We start from the raw sequence: 9,621 nt of genomic DNA, 5'->3' as shown, positions 1-9,621 counted from the left end.
CCCACATGTGTTTATCGGCCTTGTTGGCACAATAAACATTAACTATCTCAGGTAGGAACCAGGGTATGACAGTTACATAATCTGGTGTGAATTTGCGGAGGGGTGGAGTCTAGCCTGTCAATCAGGTCACAGCTTGATGACCTCATTTGGAGATAACTAGCTCACTGGAGGCCAGATACTCAGAGGCTTCGTATTCCTGATGACAAGACACATGAAGCTACTCTAGAGCCCTGGATCTGGAGGAGCCATGTGGAAAAGTAGAGTCTCATTGGAGGAATGGCTGGTGTCACGAGAAGAAGAAAGATGGAGGAGGAAGACCTGTCTGACCTCTGTCTCGCAGTAAATAGCCTTGGTCTGGTGTGGAGAGAGGTTCTCCTCCCTTTTGTGTAGCCAAAGGGGCTTAAATGTGGTTTCCATGCCATTTCTATAAGTGTCATAAACCTTATTTAGAGGATTAAGCTGGATTAACTCTAGATTAGACAGATAAAAGAATCAGAACGTTCACCTCAAACCCAGAGCCAAGAAATAAAATATATGCAAAATATATATATATACACACACACATATGTGTGTGTATATGTATATTACACATAATAGCTTGAGAGTCTTCACAAAGGCATTAGAGGGGGATAGCAGCTACAGAAAGAATAGCCCCCCCCCCATCCAAGATATCTATTGCCTAGTCCCTGGAATCTATGAATACGTGATGTTTCATGACACTACAGACCTTGCAGATGTAATTACAGTTATTACCGTTAAGAAAGAGAGATTATGTGTCGATCATTGGGGTCCATTCCTCCTTTCTCCCCCTCCCTCTTTTCCTGTTACCCTCCAGGTTTTGCTACTCCCATTTCTGTTTCTGTGGGGTTTAATCTGAACTGGATTCTGTGTATCTTGAGCTCTTATCTGTACCAGTGTACATGCTCTGGTCTAGCCCGAAGTGAAAGGCAGGACTGGGCTCATGATAGTGGGGGGTGAGGAAGCCTCAAAGAACCAGAGGAATATTGTGTTTCATTGGTGTTATACTGCGCCCTGGTTGACTCATCCCTTCCTTGCGACCCTTCTGTGAGGGGATGTCCCATTGTCTACAGATGGTTTTTGGGTCTCTGCTCCAACCCCCCTGGTTCTCAACAATGTGTTTTGTTTATTTGTATGTTTGGGGTCATCTGATGCCTGTTATCTGATCCTATCAACACTTCATGATTGCACAGGCTGGTGTGCTTCCTCCATGTAAGCTTGTTGCTTCTCTGCTAGATGGCTGCCTATTTAACTCAATCCTTTGGTGCTTTATCTTTTGATAGCCGAGCACCATCTTCACCACATTTGCTTATGCACCCATTTTGTCTTCAGCAATTGTGTCCCTAGGGTGAGCATCACAGAATGCCAGGTTGTGAGAACAAAGTGTTCTTGTGTTGAGGGAGGGCTTGAGCAGAGGCCCAAAGTCCCTCCACAACCTTAATTTATTACCATATAAACATATGTACATAGGCCAATACCTCTATTATGAATTATATTTACATATGTGCACACCTATGTTTATACCTCTATCCATAGCTTTGCTTCCAAGATCTTTCCTGTTTCCTTTTACCTTCCTCCTGCCACACCATCACGTTTTCCCTTCTTCTGCCTCTTAGTAATTCGTCTCAGCTAGATTGCTGTTGCTCTAACACCCCCAGGATCTCTACATCCTTGTTATAGTTGATTTTTATTCCCTAGTTGTTCCCCTGTCTATGGTGCTGTTTGCTCACCGCTCCCTTCTCCCACCTCCTCCCAACAAGTCCTTTGAACCATAGGTCGGTTGTTTTCTCCTCAGGTTTGCTTCCCATGCCTATCTTATATAGGTACCTGCCTTGCTTTTAAAATTTTACTTAAGAGTCATGACATTTTCAACCTTGTTTATTTATTCAGCAAGATTGATGAGCAGACTGTCTAGGTAAGTAATAGTGAAAGAATTCAGGGATGCGTAAAAGCATTATTCTGCCACTGCTGTGCAGTGCAATGAAGCAGTGAGAAAATGGGGTAGAAGCCATGTCTAACGTCCTCTGGCTTCAGTCAGGAGAAGAAGCATCCAGCTCTTCATCTGCCCAAGGATAATTCCTGGGAGGCAGGAGGCAGACATCTTGATTCTCTCGATCCCTACTGTTGCTCCCACAGCACTCTGCTTCTCTGCTAGGCTTAATCATTCATTGCAAACATTCACAGACCACACTCATGATTATGGGAGTTTCTTAGAGGGGCAAACAGATTACACCATGTTAAGGATACTTCTCGGCCATGCTGCCAAGCATGTCTCTCTCTGGTCCTCATTCTCTCAGTGATGGCGCCCTTTGTCCTACGCCTACCTCGTTCTGTGCTGTGAAGCCAGCCACTGAGCTTCACGTCTCAGCGTTGCTTCTCTGCTCTGCTTCGTGGTCTCAGTGCTGTGGCCTGTGCTGCCTGTGTCACTTCAGACCGGGATCGTGCACATTCTCGCGCTTCCTGTTTCTGAGACACCTCACTCTCATACCAGAGGAAAGGCAAAACTGAGTAATTCATCTACTGTGGTTTCAAACATCCTATTTGCGTGGTTCCACCCAGTCAGTTGGTGTGAGTTACAAAGACTTGGATAGAAGAGCCATTTTGGACAATTTCACATCATCACAAGCAGTAAAGTGAATTGTGGAAAAGTACATTCATTGCAAGTGAGGATAAAAGATCAATTTAAGAGACAAAAATCATATTATCAAATATGAATTACATTTAAAGAAATGAGATGGTTACTGTGCAGAAGCACCAGGAAATTGTGACTGACGGAGTGAACAGCAGAATCCCAGCCACACCCCCTCCTTGTCACTGGAGGTCACAAAGTAAAAGAGTGGGCAAAGCTGTCCAGATTATTCAGTTGTTTTTACTTCCTTTTTCCCCCTCTGTTTCTTGGCTGATATAATCTTGGTGAATTTGGGACAGTGAAATGCTTGTGTGATGGCACTCCATTATGTTTTCAGTACCACTCGATGGCACAGAAGGGAGTTCATAGGAGTTCAGAAAATTCTCAAGAAAGGCTCTCAAGACTAGAGAAACCACTCAGTTTCCTTGGGTAGCAGGACTTGGTGTTGGACCTTGGACAAAGTATAACTTGGATGCATAACTAAGGAGAAGAGTAGAGAGAGTATAATGGGAATGCTACCGATGGGGAGTGTGGTTGCTTCAGTAACAACAAAGACCGCAGACTGGCAGGGACAGAGACGAACAGAAGGCACAGGGGATGACAAGACTGGGGATGAAAAGTGAAGTCAGGTTACTAAGGACTTGCAAACCTTAGATCTCAGAGCTTGAATTTCACCCAAGAACTGTTGGCGAGTTACTGGAAGACCTTAACTGAGAAATCACTTAGTGAAATTAATTTTGGTGAAGATTAGTCTGGGTAGTAGAGAGATGGAGCCCTTGGGTGGCGCAAAGGGTTAAGTGCTCGAGTGCTAGCCAACAGGTTGACAAATTGAAGCCACCCAGAGGCAACTCAGAAGACAGGCCTTGCTGTCAAACCCTATGGAGCAGTTCCGTGCTGCCTGTGTGGCATCAGCAGGGGTCAGAATTGAGTCGAGGTTACCTCACAAAAGTGGAAGAGTGAAAACAATGTTATTTAGGACAATAGGCAGAAGATTATATTAATGATGTGGGAAAAGGCTGGAGGGAAGATGGGAGAAATATTACAAAGGAAGAGTGGGCAGAGTTGAGTGACAGACCAACCTTGATGAGTGAAGAGTGGAAGGAATCCAGGTAAATCCCAAGGGTTTTGAGCTTCAGACTGAAGAATGAGCTGGGACAACCAGGAAGGCAGCTGGGAAGGTGTTGGGGAAGAGGAGAGGGAGCGTATCGTAAACTTCATCTGTGATATATGGGGCTTGATTGTAGCTTGTGCCTGCGTGGCATAGTGAGTTACATATTGGGCTGTTAGCCACAAGGTCAGCAGTTCAAACACACCAACGTTCTGTGGGAGAAAGATGAGGCTTTCTGTTCCCATAACGATTTACAACCTTGGGGCAGTTCTACCCTGTCACATAGGGCCATTATGTGTCAGAATCACTCAATGGCAGTGGGGTTGGCTTTTGGTTTGGAGGTGAAATTATAGAACTATCCAGAAGCAGCTAGGTATGTGCAGATAATGTGTGGGAGAAGTTAACAGCCATGCATTGAGGCTCCTTTGTCAAGTTTCCCTTCTGTATTTTCCAGGCATAAATCTGCCTATCTGAATATGGTTAATGCTGTTGTAATTTCTCATCATCCCGTTTCCCCTCATCCGGGCTCCTTGAAGTAAAAGAAGACTAATTTGTTCTTGGTACCTTTGTTCTCCTTTGTACCCACAAGCCACGTGGACTGTCTGGCACTTACAAGAAAATCAGGAGGTGCAGCGTGAATTGGATTGAGTTGAGTCAAATTTAGGCCTTCTGCTCTGAAGCCTGGTGTTCATTCTTTCCAGCACAGCACTATTGCCTCCCTTTGGCGATTTGTCCAGAGGCTAAGCTATCAATGCTATTGACAGCAAATTCAGGTCTTTTTATTTAAGCAGAAGCAACTCAATTTCCCTATTGCCACAGGTGCATGGTTTGGCTGGCAACTCAATTATTATTGGCAGATAAGGATCATGGTTACAGTAGTTCCCGTTTGTCTGGAGCCACAGTGACTTGGCTGTAAAAGACACTCAAGCTTTGTGAGTGATCTGATATGAGGAGAGGTTAGCCTTTAGCAGCAGAGAGACTGGAAATTTATTCACAAGGAAAGGCTTCTTTTCAAAGGACAGCACTGAAGCTTCTTCATGATGCCACAATTTATTTTGTGTTTTCTCTGAAGACATCAGGAATTCTCTAGAGCAAGGACCAAACCAAACTCCATTCCATCCAATGAATTCTGACTCATAGAAACCAGTAGGACAGAACAGAACTGCCCCTGTAGGTTTCTAAGACTGTAACTCTTTATGGGAGTAGAAAGCCTGTCTTTCTCCTGTGGAGCAGCTAGTGATTTCAAACTACTGACCTTGAGGTTAGCTGTTCCAATGCATAAATCCATTTTTATGGTCAGTAAGAAGAGAGATTATGGAGAGCTGTACATGAATGAAAATACTAATAGACACAACTACATTAAAAACAACAACAACACCTTCTGCATGTCAAAAGTACTATGGTTAAAAGACAAAGGATCAATTGAGACAACTTTTACAACTCATGTCACAGGCCCGATCAAGAGTTACTACAAATTGACAATAAAGAGACTAAGAAACAATAAGAAAATAGTTTAGAAAAATAATTTTCAAGCGGCAAAAGTTTTAAAAAGATAAACCATCAAGAACCACTGTGAATTTTTTAAGAGTTTCAATAATAAGAGTCTCAAACTCATTGAAAATAAAGGAAAAAAAAGAATATAAATAAATAAATAAACTCACACCAAACTCACTGCCTCTATGTCCAGTCCAGCTCATAGCAACCCTGTAGGGCAGGTGTGTTAGCCAGGGTTCTCTAGAGAGATAAAACCAAATAGCTGATAATTTACTTATTTATAAAGATAATTAAATATATAACAATTAGCTGTTAAATTATATACAGATATATAATACAAGAAATGAACAGTTAAATTATAAAACAGTACAAGTGCAACTCACTCCCGTGAGAGAGCGTTGTGAGAGACTAGCAGTCCTTCAAGTCTCTTCTGCTGCCAGGTCTTCCTCTATATATAGAGAGAGCTAGGCTATCTCAGCACAGCAGCCAATCACAAGGCAGGTCACCAACTGTCAGCCGGTCACCAACCACCAGTCCCCAGCTCCAGAGATGTCTTAAAGGGACCTCAACTTACAGCAGCACAGTTCACAGGCTAGGCGTCCCACAGGTAGCATAACCTGTAAATTGAGGCACAGAACAAGCAAGGCAGCCACACACTGGTCCGATGATCAAAGAGCAAGAGACAAGAAAGGCGAGGCTCGCTGAGCCATTTATCTCTCCGCCCTTCAGTTAATCCCATTTGTGTTTATCGGCCAGGCTGGCACAATAAACTATCTCAAAACTCCCCCATGGGTTTTGAGGCTGTAAATCTTTACAAGAACAGAAAGCCTCATTTTTCTCCTGCTGACCTTGCAGTTAGCAACCCAACTCATCACCCAAAGGAAAGATATATAAATGACAACTGGGGACTCCCTGGGTGGTGTAAATGGTTGACACCCTCCAGTGCTAACTAAAATGTTAGAAGCTCCCATCCACTCAGAGGTGCCGCACAATATAGACCTGGTGCTCCCTTGTTCACTCACTGCCACCAGTGAAAGATTGAATCATTGAAAGATTCTATAGGCAAAATACTGAATGATGCAGAAAGCATCAAAAGAAGATATAAAGAATACACAGTGACTGAACCAAAAAGAACTAGTTGACAGTCCACCATTTCAAGAGGCAGCATATGAGCTAGAACTAATGGTGCTGAAGGGAGAAGTTCAAATTACACGAAAATCATTAACCAAAAACGAGGCTCCAAGATTTGACAGAATACCAATGGAAATGTTTCAACCAGTTGATGAAGCTGTAAGCACACACTCATTTATGCCAGGAAATTTGAATTAACAGCTATCTGGCCCAATTGACTGGAAGAGATCCATATTTTTGCCCATTGCAAAGAAAGGTGACCCAACAGTGTGCTCTAACTATAGAACATTATCATTGTTATTACATGCAATAAAATTTTGATCAAGATCATCCAACAATGGTTATAGCATTACATTGACAGGCAACTTGCACAAGTTCAGGTGAGATTCAGAAGAGGACATGGATGTTGGCTTAAAGTAGAGCATATCAGAAATATGTTTACTTGTGTTTCATTGACAATGCACAGGTATTCAACTATGTGGACCATAATAAACTGTGTACAACCTTGAGATGAATGGGGATTCCAGAACACTTCATTGTACTCATTCTGAACTTGTACCTAGATAATGAGAAAGTTTTGTGAACAGAACAAGAGAATGCTAGCTACATGGTTTAAAATCAGGAAAGGTGTGCATCAGGTTTGTATCCTTTCATTATACTTGTTCAATCTATATGCTAAACAAATCATCAGAGAAGTTGGATTATATGAAGAAGAGTGCGGCATCAGAAATGGAAGAAGGCTTAGTAGCAACCTGTGATATACAGATGACACAACCTCGCTTGCTGAAAATGAGGAGACTTTTGAAGCATTTGCTGAGGAAGATCAAGGATTATAACCTTCAGTTTGAATTATAATTCAATGTAAAGAAGAGCAAAATCCTCACAACTGGACCGATAGTTAACATCATGATAAATTAAGAAAAAGCTGAATTTGTCAAAGAGTTTGTCTTAATTGGATCCACAATCAATGTTCATGGAAGCAGCAGTCAAGAGATCAAAAGGCATATTGCATTGGGTAAATCTGCTGCACAGACCTCTTTAGAGTACTGACGAGCAAGGATGCTACTTTGAGAACTAAGGTGTGTCTGACCCAAGCCATGATATTCTTCATTGCATCATCTGCATGTGAAAGGTGGACGTTGACTAAGGAAGACCATAGAAGAATGGAGGCATTTGAATTGTGGTGCCGGTGAAGCCTGTGGAAAGTTCCATGGAGGGCTGAAAGGACAAACCCATCTGTCTTGGAAAAAGTATGGTCAGAGTGCTCCTTTGAGGCAAGGTTAGCAAGACTTCATCTTATATAGTTTGGGTAGATTGTAGGGAGAGACCAGCCCCTGGAGAAGGACGTCATATTTGGTAAAGTGGAGGGGTGACAACAAAGAGGAAGCCCCTCGATGAGATGGATCGGCACAGTGGCTGAATCAATGAGTTCAGGCACAGGAAATATTGTGAGGACGGCGCAAGACTGTGAAGTGTTTCGTTCAGTTGTGCATAGGGTCGCTATGGGTCATAGCCAATTCACTGGCACCTAACAACAACACTGCCATAAAGTGGATATCAAATCATAGCCACCCTGTCGGTCAGGGTACAACTGCCACTGTGAGTTTCAGAGACTGAAAGTCTTTATGGGAGTAGAAAGCCCCATCTTTTTCCCCCGCAGAGCCCCTGGTGGGTTCAAACCACTAACTTTGTCGATTGCAGCCCAAAGTGCAGCCATCAAGTAGGTTCTGACCTTGTGTTCAACAGAACAAAACACTGCCCAGACCTGCTCCATCCTCTCAAGCATTTCTATGTTTGAGCCTGTTGTCCCAGCCACTGTACCCTTGACGGTCTTCCTCTTTTTCATTGCCCTTCCTTCCCGTCTTTCTCCAGGGACTCACCCATCTGATGACATGTCTAAAGTATGAGACAAAGTTGCTTCATCCTCGCTTCTAAGGGGCAGTCTAGCTGTACATCTTCCAGCACAATTGTTCATTCTGCTGTCAGTCCATAGTACACTTACTATTCTTTGCCAGCGGCATCAAGTTTTCTTCTGGCTTCCTTCTTAATTTTTCAACTTTCGTGTGCATGTGAGGTGACTGAAAATACCATAGCCTGGGTGAGGTGCAGCTTAGTCTTTTGCCCCATGTAATAGGTCATTGGATTTCCTGACGACTGCTTTCATGGGGCTTGAGTGTGAGTACAAGTAAAATAAAATCCTTAACGACGTCAAGGTGTTCTCCATTTGTCATGACATTGTATGTTGGTGCAGGCGAGGGTTTGGGTTTCTTTACATCCCTACGGAGGCTGCAGTCTTCCACCTTCATCAGGAAGTGCTTCATGCCCTCTCAGCTTCAACAAACAGGGCTGTGTTATCTGTATATCACCGTTTGTTAATGAGCCTTTCTCCAATCCGGATGCCCCATTCTTCTGCAGATAGTCCAGTTTTTTAGATTATTTGTTCAGAATACAGATTGAACCAACACTGTAAAAGGATATTACCGTGACACATGCAGTCTCCCTTTGTCCGGTTCAGAGGACTTCCTCTTGGTCTGTGGAAAAGGTTCTGTATGAGCACCGTTAGGTGTTCTGGCACCCCCACTCTCTGCAGTGGCATCCATAGTTTGTGAGGGTGCACACCACATAGCATTTTTTCATACTCAACAAAAGACACAGAAACATCCTTGTGGGATTCCCTCCTCTTGCCGCTCCAATATCAGCAATCCTCACCTGACTCTGGCTGAGATTTCTGGCCATTCCCTGTGTATTGCCAAATATCTGCTGTAAAACGTTACTTGGGTTGTGTGGTAGTACCAAAGTTGTGTGATAATTTCTGCATTCTCTTCTTTGGAACGGGCATCTCTTCTGGTTGGTTGGCCAGATGTCTGTCTCCCCAGTCTATCAAAAGAAACTGATGTGTGAAGGATGAATAGATAACTACATGAAAGGTGGGAAAAGACAGTAAGTTAAGATTTTAATAAATAAATAATAACCCGTAAGCATTGCCTATCTACTCCACTCTGTTCTCAGTACAGCTTTACATAACCCCAGGCTTTCCACATACAATTTCATTTACTTGCCACAGTATCCTGGAGTGGTAGGAAATAGGAGCCTCGGTGGTGTAGTTCGAACCCACCAGGGGCTCAGCGGGAGAAAGGTGAGGCTTTCTGCTCCCATAAACAATGTACAGCTTCAGAAATCCACAGGGCAGGTCTACTCTCTGCTAAAGAGTTGCTATGGGTCAGAATTGGCTGGACAGCAA

The sequence above is a fragment of the Echinops telfairi genome, unplaced genomic scaffold (assembly GCF_000313985.2).
Source record: "Echinops telfairi isolate 266 unplaced genomic scaffold, ASM31398v2 ScPeMD7_7468;HRSCAF=8506_0, whole genome shotgun sequence".
Lineage (NCBI taxonomy): Eukaryota > Metazoa > Chordata > Mammalia > Afrosoricida > Tenrecidae > Echinops > Echinops telfairi.
The sequence above is the reverse complement of the archived record's forward strand: the minus strand, read 5'-3'. Positions refer to the sequence as shown.